Genomic DNA, 11,881 nt, shown 5'->3' on the forward strand with positions numbered 1-11,881 from the left:
GACTGTCCACGGGTGTGGCTGAAATGGCCACAGTGCAGCCCCGGAGCTTTTGTGATCTGCTGTCCCAGAGAACTCACTGTGAGAAAACTCACGTTAAATTGGCCAGGGAACAGATCAGGGTTTACCGGAACCCTGAAGCTAATCTCTGAGCCCTTCTTCCTCTCCAGTTGTCACAAGCATTCAAAAGTTAAACCGGTGATTGATACACTAAGAGATCATCTCCTCTCACTATCGCCGACTGAAGACCGCTGATGTAATGAAGTTACATAATAACCGATTATGCACGACTACCATCCATCAGGGATCTGCATCTCTTCTCCCCTCCTTTAATGATGAACCAGCCAGGTGAAAGGGAGGATGCCTTTTCTCTTCTCTACATGCACACATATAGACGTATACTGTATATATCACTTTAGCATTGCAGTACAGTGCACCGAGCAACGTCATCAGCATTGATTCCCCTCCCCATCCCCCCCCCCCCATCCAGTTTCCCAAACTGAATATGCTTAACCGTTCTCAGGGCTCCGGTCCCTTTAACTTTTTACAGTAAGGGTAAAATAGATGAAGCAGACAAGGGGCACTTCAGCCTGAACATTAACAGAAGTCTTTAATTGCCTGCATTTCCCAGGCTGGCTGCATACGAATAAGAGGCTGGAGATAAGGTCTCCACTTCCAAACCTTTAACTCCCCTGCACGTGGGTCTAGGCTTCAGTTTTTTAGGGTATTGGATAAATAAGGGATTATTGGGATGATGATTCTGGGCATCTCGGAAGGCGGGTGACTTTTAATATTATGTTCCACTATTATTATTCTGTGGCAGAGCCACCATTTTCCAGTTGACAATATTCGTAATATTTTTTCCTGAATGATAATCGAGTAGATTAAAGGAAAAAAGTATAGAGAGGCGCTTAATAATCCTCAATAGCCACAACCTAGAAAACAATTAAAAGCAATTATCACCTTAAAGTTTAAGAACTTGAATAGACTGTTTCACCGGTTCCATTGCAGCTATGAAATGCAGCAGAATGCCACAGAGAGTTGAAAACATATTTGTTTTAGTGAATGAAGAGTAGCCCATTTCATTTTTAAATAGGTTTCATCACTAAGTGCTCCTTTCACTTGTGTTTCCTATTCAGAACATAGGAGCTACAAATATTGCATGCAGACAAAGAGTGTATACCGGGAATAAATTCAAGCCACTCTTCCATATCAAGATAAATGAAAAAATGTGATGCTTTGATTCATCACGAAATGCATTTTAAAAGGGGGTGGGGGGTAGGGGCAACTGCAGTTATTTCATTCACTGCCAATAATGGCTAGATCACACATATCAATGTAATGCGGCAATCAAGAAAGTACCCATTTCAATTACAAACCAGCAAGTTTCGTAACTCCACTATTGGGTTTGCATAGATAAAATGACCTTACCCACAGTCTTCCAAAATATTCCGATCTTGGTATCAGTCAATAAGGTAATTGCTGGTCATCACAATGCGTATTCAGAGAATCCACGTTTTACTCCCGTGTGTGATTTTTTTTTGCTAGCAATTAATAATGCGAACAAGATACCCATTCACAAGTGCCAAGTTCACCATAAAAGCCGATAATTCCATATAGATCTTCCCCCACAAGACAGTCTTCTGTTAGTTCTCAAAGTGCCCGTTTGTTCAGTGAAGATACGATCCAGGTGTGAAGCAGTACTAAAAGACTAGGGGAAAGAGGAGAAACAGACAGACCAGGAGGGACACAGAAAGGAGAGGAGAGAAGAGGAAAAGGAAAAAAAAAAGAAAAAAGAGAAGCTAAGGAAAAGAAAAGGAATTGATAACCGAACAAGTCAGTGAGCTCCGAGGCAAGAGGAGTCCTGGTTGCAAATCTTCTCAGCGCATGGAGCCTTTCAAAGCTTCCTAGTGCCCATGTAAAATTTCCAGATCCAAGATGCAGCCATAAGAAAGAAAGAATCCTATGTATATTTCACAAGTATCCTGCAATAACAGATCCGATGGGGTTTTCCTTGTACTGTACTGCTATGTGGAAGCACACAACCCCTGCTGTTTGGAAGGATGTCTCCTGGGTCCTAGCTAGCACTCTATCCGACAGCCCCCAAAAAATGATTTGGGGGGGGAAGCAGTTATGCATTTGTCCTGAATGATGTTAATCTTTAGTGAAAATGACAAAGGAACAACAAATAACAAGAGGTCTTGATTAATAGATACAATCCACTCAAAATATCCCAAGAAAGAAGGAGCGAGAGGGAGAGAAAGAAACTGCAATGCATAAATGATTCCAGTGTTTCTACAAGATCGGTTCATTTGATTGAATGCATTCTCTGGTTTGCTGCAAGTCATAAAGAAGATACTGTTACTGCCACCCCATGGATATTTTAGTACTAGCCAATCCACATATAACCACCACTTTCCGAGCTTTAGTTTAAGGGGGGGGGGGATGGAGAACTGAATGGGGGTGACAGGAGAATCTTTTGGAAAGGATCTTGGGAAATCTAAAATTATAGGAATCTGTCCTTCCAGGCAAATGCAGAGGATCACATTTCCATTCTACGTCACTCGTTCCCAGTACTTTGGATCGGTTCAATTGTGAATTGTGCCCCCCCGCCCCTTGCTCGTTATAGGAGGGGAAGGGGAACCTTCAGCAATCTTGACTGACACACTCATAAGTAACCTCTTGATAATCGCGTTTTCCTTTGGTAGGGGCTTAAATTGTCGCTGGCGAACAGTAAGCAAAAAATGAGGCCATTGTCACTATGTCTTTAAGACCGGTATCCAACCAGGGGGCTACTTTCCAGCCTCCAGCTCAGAGTGATAATAGTTTCTAAAGATAATTATTTCAGAGAATAAAGCTTTGTGTTAAGTATGTAAACTAAAAGTGCTTGGCCTTTAGGCCATTAACTCTTTGTAATATTCCTTTGGGGATTTTAGCGGTGTTATGACTTTTATGCCCCAACTTGGGAAATCGAGAATTGGGAGAAAGAGGGTAAGGTGAAAAAGTAGAGTAGTGGGAAGCAGATGTCCACAGTCTGATTAAAAGGAGCTTCCATTTCCCATTTTAAGGGTTTCCTAGTCTTTTGATATAGGAAAAGATACTTTGGTGTGAGGTTTGTGAAAAAACAAAGGTAGGGAGATCCTGGCAGTATGGGGAGGGTAGTTGAAAGTATAACAGATTTGTAAGGAGCTATCCAGCCATACTTTCTCATCCTTTAGATTTTGAAGTAGAAAAACATTGGCATGAGATAATGAGAAATGAAAGTTTTTGTTTGAAATTAACTGTAACTGAGCAATATAAGTAAACCGGGGCAGCTGAGAGGTAAGGGAGCAGACTTTTCAAAATGTTTCCTTACCCAAAACATACATACACACAAGCATACACTTTGTATGCAAAAACCTTATGCTATTCCTCATTTATTAAAAATTTTTCATGTCTTCCAAATTTGGGCACTATATTAAGTACCAAAAAAAAAGCCATTGTCCCCAAGTTTACATGTTAATCCTGAAGGAAAACAAAGGCAGAAAGACAATGAAAATAATTTTAAAGCCAGTGGAAAAACATGATTAAATTAAACAAACTAAGTAATATACCTAAGGCTAGATGGGAAAGTTATTGAGACAGTTGCATTCAAAATGAAGTTATTCAAAGAAAACTTTCACAGTAAGAAAATCCAAACTTTTTAAACTCCTACACAAAAATTTCCCAGTTCATTTCCACTCTATTTTCCCACCTATCCTTATATTACAACATCACATAAACTCCATGAAACTCTTAGAAATTGGACTTATTTTGCCCTTTTTAACCTACACACTTGCCCTTTTTTGTCTACTATGCCCAGAAAGCATTACCTTCACTCTTTTTTTTAAACTGTCAAAACTCTCTCTAATGCTTTAAGGTCTGGTTCATACCAATCTCTTTCTGAAATAGGCCCTATACATCTCTGCCTGATGAAATTCTACCCATACTTCAAAGCCAAGCTCCAGAATCACAGAATTTGAGAGCTGCAAGAAACTTCAGTGGCCATTACTCCAACCCATAAAGAGAAATAACCCCCAGTATGATGAACCCAATATGTTGTCATTCAACTTTTGCATGTGGAAGAAACCTACTGTCTCTTCAGGGAAGTCATTGTAATTTTGGAAAACTTAATTTTTTAATAAGTCTAGTGTCACTTTCTCTGGGAAATGTTCTCTGCTGTTTTTGTTGTAGTGTTTGTGTAGGTTTTACTTCTCTTAATTAGACTGCAAATTCTTTGATGGTGGGGATTAAGCTATACCATACTCATTTTTCTATTATCGTCCTATTATCAGGTAATAGATATTTATTGATGAATTTCACTGAAGTCAAGTCTTGCTGTTAGGAGTGAGATTTTAGTGGTATCTTAAAGGAAAGAGAAAACATTTTCTTGTCCACACATTTCAAATTTAAAGGATGTCTATTCCAGAGTTTACAGGGATTAATTATTTCATTTTCCCATCCTGCTATTTATTTCCCTTGGTCAGATACTGATCAGAAGAACCAGAAGAAATTGTTCTTTGTTTTCTAGGTTCTACACTCCTGGTCAAAACTAGGGGAACAAGGGGAAATGTATTGTCTTCAGTAGTCAAATATATTCTGTGAAATGAAGCTTAATTTGTCTTATTTCTTCTGCTTGGTCCCCTTTCCATTCACATCCTTTCTCAGACTTGAAGCTCACCCAAATCAAATTATAGGGTTAGGATAAGTACTGAACCAGTAATTTCATAGATATTGAGAAAACACAGGTGAGGAAACTATCAATGTAGGTCAGCACCCTCTGTATAAGAATGGATACAAAAAAAGAATAAAAATTGAATATACAAAAAATATGGTGTGGTGGAATCAGGATACTAGGATTCTAGCCCAAACTCTATTATTATCTATGTCATTTTAGACAAATTATTTGTTCTCTTTTTTTCTCATTTGCAAATTGATCTTAGGATAGGTAGTCTTTCATATTTTCTTTATTTTAAAGAGTCTGAACACAAAGTCTCTCTTAGTTTAAGTATAAATGGCAAGTCAGTTTGTTACTCTTTATACAGATAATTGGAAATGATTGTTACCTTGTCACTGACTGCAAGAAACTGCTTGGATACTTTGGTATGTGTTAAAGACACAGGTTAAAAAAAGATGCCCACTTTCACTATGATTAGAGGAAGACTTATTCTCCTCCTTTAATTTCAGGAAGGGAAATGTTTGTTTGAAACAGAGGTGAAGCATTGTCTATTCCTGGATTTTAGAGAGCAAACTGTGGGACTTGCTGTTGCCATGGGATCCTCTTTGTGCGAAGTGTCTTGAACTGTGTGGGAACATTTTTCTCTTGCTTCCCTTCAGTTCTCTTTCTAACTCTTCTGAAGATATGTGTCAGAACAAAATGTAGCTGCATTATTGCCAATTAAGACTAACAGCAGCTGCAAGGTGCATCTAATTAGGAATTTTAATTACTTCATGGAATTCTCATTTGCAGATGTTTAACAATGTGTTATGATATTTAACTCTGAATAACACTGGACACTGCTTCCTCCACTCCCACCCCCAATATTATTGGGTAATGAGTATGAGAAAAGTCATTTTACATGTATTAGAATATATTTTGGTATGATGTATCTAATAAACAAATGACAATTACAGGGAATTGTCTCATTAAAAATATATATATATATATATAAATATTAGCTAACAATACATTTTTATTTTTAAAAAGGAGATTTATATATCTTTATATTTATATAGATTTATATATCCTAAGATACAATCATAATTCACTACCATAGCAGATTTCTGTAAAACAGTGTAACTTATTTTATACTTTAGAATAAATGTGCTGAACTACAATTAGCCTTTATGATTCTTTCTAGGAAATAAAAGGTTAATAAATTATGTGTTGTAGTATGGGAATTGTAGGCATGATTGCAAAGCATTGTGGGGATTGTGGTAAAACTAGCTGCAGATCAATCGTACACTTATACCTTTCCTATTTTGAAGTAATTGATATTTTATTTTCTGGTAGTATTTTGAAGATACATATTTTCAATATGTTTTTCTTTAAGAATTAATTTTAATGAAGCCTAGTAAATGTTCTGAGAAAATGAAGTTGAAAAGTTAAGCCTTAGAAATAGAATCAATGTTGCTATGAAACTTACAGCGAAATCTACCATTTAAGTAGCTCAGTGTGTCATTTCTATTTTCTTTCTGGGGACAGAGATAATAATAATAATATAGGGTGAGAAGCGATAATTCCTAATTATGATGATGATGATGATGATGATAATTATGATGATGATAGTAGCCAGACATAGAAGGCACCAAGGTCATCTACTGCATCCCAGACCAACAGGACTTAGATGACTCTGGAGGAGAGTGAGGCTGAAAACTTTATGAAACTATGCCTCAGTTAAATTCAATTAGCTTCCAAGTCAACATACATCATCGATTATTTTACCCCAATATTGTGTTATCACTGATTTCTCTTTAAAAATGAAGGACAAACAACAACTATTAGCACAGTTTTTGGTGAGTATATAGAAGATGAGATAATATCTCATTATGATGAAATTCAGAAAAAAATCATAAAATTGTATCTACCTGTGCAAAGTTCAAAGAATGTTACATATAAAAGAATAATGGCAGTGAAGTGATATATTCAGACTGTTTCCACTTGAATTGCATCAAAAAAAGAGAAGAAAGTAAGCAATAAAAATAATGAGTTTCTAATTGAGATCATGTAAAAGGTCATCTCCACAAGAAATTTTGAAAAATTAGTTTTTCACAGCCTGAATTCATTGATTAGTGCAAAATTATGAAGGGAAATGTGGGGAAACTGTGCAACATAGAGCTTCAGGCCACAAAATTTAGCACCTTTTGAAAATCTGGGGAAAAAAAAAATCAGTTGAGAAAATTATTTGCCAGGAACTTGCCATCCTTCACAAAATAGCAGTTAATGGTTCTTCATACTACAAATAAAAACCTCAAAATATTCATGAGAATTCAACAAATAAACTGTTCAGGAAATGAGTTCCCATAGCCAGTGGAACTGTGGCTCATAATTGCTCAGATACAACAATGATCCATAATAAAGAAACTAACAAATATATAAATAAGAACAGTGTTGCTAATAGAAGGCATTTTGTCAATCCTAATCTTCTATGAAACAACTTACAAATTGGAGAAATTTAAAGCACATAGGAATCAGATGAGGTAGAATTGATTCCTATCTCTGGAACTTCCAAGGTAGTTTTAATGAGTATACTGAAGGTATAAGCTCATTGATATTCTCATTATTTACAAAAAGGATTCATTTTATCTACTTGTGCAGTAGTCTGAAAAAATTAAACAAAAGGAATAACATCAGGATAGCAACTTTTCCAGTAATTATCTTTATTTGAATTCTATTAAATAAGAGTGGGATGTGATAATATAAACTCTAATAATAAGGAGGTGCAGCAGAGGATAATGTGTAAATTTTTGGCCTCAGAATGAAGACCAGGATTTATTTTATTGTTTTTTTTTTTGTTTTGTTTTTTTAGGTTTTTGCAAGGCAAATGGGGTTAAGTGGTTTGCCCAAGGCCACACAGCTAGGTAACTATTAAGTGTCTGAGACCAGATTTGAACCCAGGTACTCCTGACTCCAAGGCCAGTGCTTTATCCACTATGCCACCTAGCCGCCCCAGGATTTATTTTAAATATCAGGGTGTGTAACTTGATTAAAGCCTCTTAGTGTCTGTCAGTTGTTTTTTTTTTTTTGTTTTTTTTTCCTTAGATTTTTCAAGGTAATGGGGTTAAGTGGCTTGCCCAAGGCCACACGGCTAGGTAACTATTAAGTGTCTGAGGTCGGATTTGAATTCAGGTACTTTTGACTCCAAGGCTGGTGCTCTATCCACTGCACCACCTAGCCACCCCGTCTGTCAGTTTTCTACAAAATTAAAGTTACAGAGCATCTGGAAACATGCACTGACTAGAAAGAGTTACTCACTAACTCTTTAGAAGCTTCTAATAGTAATGAAGTCATAGTTCTAGTCTTCATCATCATCACTATCACTACTGCCACCACCAAAATCATCATTCAGTGCAAAAGCAAAAAAAAATTTTATTTCCATTACAACACTTTCATTCAGTTACAAAAAACCCAAACATTTTATGTATCTGAACAATAATCCACCAGACATATATTAATATCATATTATAAAAATATTGCTACAATGCCTAGAATCCTTTTCATTTCAAGAGAAAAGATGAGAATGAAAGGCTGGTGAAGTTGTAGCAATATTGTAGTAGTGATAGTAGTAGTAGTAGTAGATGAACTATTTAATATTTTTGGAGAAAGGATGGAATAAAATAAGCTAATAATAATTTAGATTTTTTTGAGAAAGGACTGGCAACAAAGAAAGAAATGATTCTTCACCCTTATTGACTCCTTTAGTATCTTTAGGTATTTGCCATCATTGAGGAGATCATAACATTTCAGAACATGGGATTCTTAATTTTAAAAATTTTTTTGCAATTGCATGTAACAACAATTTTTAGCATTTATTTATTTTTTAATTTTTGAACTCTAAATTCCTTCCTTCCCTATCCTTCTTCCTCATTGAAAAAGTAAGCAATTTGATATAGGTTATATATGTGTGCAGTCATGTAAAGTGTATTTCCATATTGTTGTTTGTCCTTTTTTTTTAAAAGGACCTCACATCTCAAGATAATTTTTTATCTCAGTAGTTAGATTTAAATGAGGCAGAGTTGTGGTACAAAATTGTGAACCTCACTCTTTCCTTCTGTTACTGAAGTCTAGTAATAAGACAAATGACTGGTGATAGCACATGATGTAGTGCATGAACCTGGTCTCCTTGATATCTTATCAAGTTTTAAGTGCTCTCTAAATATGTTTCAGTCACCTTCATGACCACTGGAACAAATTTCTCTCAACCACCCTTTCCAGCAGAGGTCTCTTTCTTTCAGAGTCATTGATGTCTATTGAAAAGTCAAACGTCAGGGTGACTGGTGATAACACAGGACATAGTGTGTGAACCTGGGCTCCTTGATGTCTTATCAAATTCTAAATGCTTTATAACACCTGCTTCAACCACCATTGGAATAAATTATTCTCATCCACCCATTCCAGCAGGGAAGTCTTCATATGTGTAGGGTAGACATTCCCTAATTCTCGGACAGTATTGTGGTTTATGGCTCCCCTTAATCTGGTGTAGCCCATCTGACCTGTAAGTTTACAAGGTGTGGCCACTGCTCATGTCATGCTTCTTGAGGTCACATTTGAAAGTTGAGTGCCAGGTGAACATCAAACATGGTTGAGTATGACTGTAAAGGATTCAACACATTCCTGCAACAGAGGTGATAGCTCTCCTTGAATACTCATTTTTCTATATCAGTAATTTTGTGAAAGAAATTTCTAAGGATAACTAAGTCATTCATTCACAATTGATAATTGTAAAATGTTATTTACAGTGTACAATATTTTCCTCATTTCATTTTGCTACAATTCATTGAAATCTTTCTAGTTTTTTCTGAAAGTATTTTGATAGTCATTGCTTATAGTTCCAATAGTATTCCATCAAAATTATATGCCACAACTTGTTCAGCCATTCTCCAATTGCTGGGCATCTCCTCAATTTCCAGTTCTTTGCCACTGCAAAAGAAGGAGAAAAGAAAAAATGATGCTATAAATAATTTTAATCATATGAGTTCTTTCCCTTTTGTAAAAAAAAAACAAACCTATTTGGGATACAAGCTTAGTAGTAGCATTAGGTCAAAGGGTGTGCACAGTTTTATAGCCCTTTGAGAATAGTTCCAAATTGTTCTCCAGAATGGTAGGACCAGTTCACATATCCATAAAGAGTGTAACACCCCCAAGTGTCCCACATTCCTTTTTTGTTTTCTATAATTTTAGCCAATCTGATGAGGTGGTATATCAGACTTGTTTCAATTTATATTTCTCTAATCGATAGTAATTGAAAACATATTTTCATATCACTATATATGTGCATATATGCATAGATAGATAGATATAGCTTTGATTTCTTCCTCTGTAAGAGGTTCCTATCCTTTGACTATTTATGAGTTGGGGAATGACTTTTCTTCTGATAAATTTGATTTAATTTTCTGTATATTTGAAAAAACAAGGCCTTTATCAGAGAAATTTGCTATAATTTTTTCTCTCCGATCATCCTCCCCCACATTTATCTCTCATTTCATACTATCTGTCCTCAAGTCTTTTACTTAAGAACAGGGCCTCCCTCAATTTATTCTTTCTTCAATCACTTTCCTTCAATAAAGGTTGAATTACAAAAAAAATCATTTTAGGATAAGATAGATTTCCATACCTAAATGAGTATGCTTGTTATTTCTTTTTTGAATCAATTCTATCTAATAAGTGGAAGTTTCATGATTTGCTCATTACCTTTAATTTCCCACTCCACTGTTAAAGGTTCTTCTGTATTTGTGAGATAATTTATCCCATTCCACCTCTCCCTTTCTTTTCCAAGATCATCACTTTCTCACTTTCTCTCTTTTGTTGTTTTTGAGATATCAAACCATAACTGCCAATGCATATCCATGCCCTCTGACCATGTGTTTTCTTCTGTCTTAATAATGATATAGTTTTTATGAGTTTACAAGTATCATCTTACAATGTAGAAATGTCAATTATTTAAGTTTATTGCATTTCTTATGATTTCTCTTTCCTATTTATTTTTATGCTTCTTTTGAGTCTTGTATTTAAAATTTAGTTTTTTATTAAATATCTAATTTTCTGCTGAAGATTATACTCAGTTTTTCTGTATAGGTAGGTGATTCTTTTTTAAATGTATTTTTAAATTTATTTAAGGCAATGGGGTTAAGTGACTTGGCCAAGGTCACACAGCTAGGTAATTATTAAGTGTCTGAGGCCAGATTTGAACTCAGGTAATCCTGACTCCAGGGCCAGTGTTTATCCACTGTGCCACCTAGCTAAGTGATTCTTGACTATAGTCATAACTCCTTTGCTTTCTATAATATCATATTCTAAGACCTCCAAACCTTTAAGGTAGAAGCTGCTAAATCTTATGCTCTCTTGATTACCACAAAAATATTTGAATTATTTCTTTCTGGCTGCTTACAATATTTTCTCTTTGGTTTTTGTGGTGATTGAAATAATTTTAAAGTGATAGTTTCTGAATAATTTAATCATTTTATTAATAAGGACAATACATTTTAAATAATAGGATGGTCATTTAGTCATCTCTCTTAGACCAAAGACCTCTCCCAGCAGTGGGCTTATAATTTATATGTCTTTCAAAGTGTAGATATTCTCAATCAACTCTAATTGGTTAACACAATGGGAGATGAACTATATTAAAATAAATGTCTTGGGGTAAATGAGTTGATCATGGAAATCCTGATCAAGGAGACATTAGTTTCCATATCTTCTGCCTTGAAGAAAAGGGAGAATCAACATTTTCCCAAATCTGTCTGAGCAAATACCATGAGCAGGAATATACCCATTAACCCAAATTTGGAATTTCTTTTTCTGTCTGATTAGATTTCCCACACTGATTGGTTTCCAGAGGAGAAAGTAGAAAAGGGAAAAAATATGATCCTAATACCATAATGAGTTTTTAAGTACAAGAAAGTAATGTTCATTTGTCACACCTGTGAGTTCTGAATTTGGCATAATATTCCTAGGAATTTTCATTTTGGGATCCCTTTATGGAGGTGATAGGGAATTATTTTAATTTCTATTTTGCCTTTTGTTTCTTCAGGTCAGTTTTCTTGATATTTTTTTGAAACATGGTTTTCCAATACTTCTTAAATTTGCTCAATCTATTTTCTAGATCAGTTGTTTTTCCAATTGGTATTTCACATTTTCTTCTAGTTT

At 35.4% G+C, this 11,881-nt stretch overlaps 1 protein-coding gene across 1 annotated transcript in view; it reads right to left on the bottom strand.

The window, feature by feature from the left end:
* Window positions 1–2,033, bottom strand: part of IL1RAPL1 (interleukin 1 receptor accessory protein like 1) — a 1,500,378-nt gene extending 1,498,345 nt beyond the window's left edge. The window contains exon 1 of the mRNA XM_074214222.1: window positions 1,429–2,033. The gene's annotated coding sequence lies outside the window, so the exon portion shown is untranslated. The remainder of the gene's footprint in view (window positions 1–1,428) is intronic.
* Window positions 2,034–11,881: the final 9,848 nt, after the last annotated feature.

The sequence above is a fragment of the Macrotis lagotis genome, chromosome 1 (assembly GCF_037893015.1).
Source record: "Macrotis lagotis isolate mMagLag1 chromosome 1, bilby.v1.9.chrom.fasta, whole genome shotgun sequence".
NCBI lineage: Eukaryota > Metazoa > Chordata > Mammalia > Peramelemorphia > Peramelidae > Macrotis > Macrotis lagotis.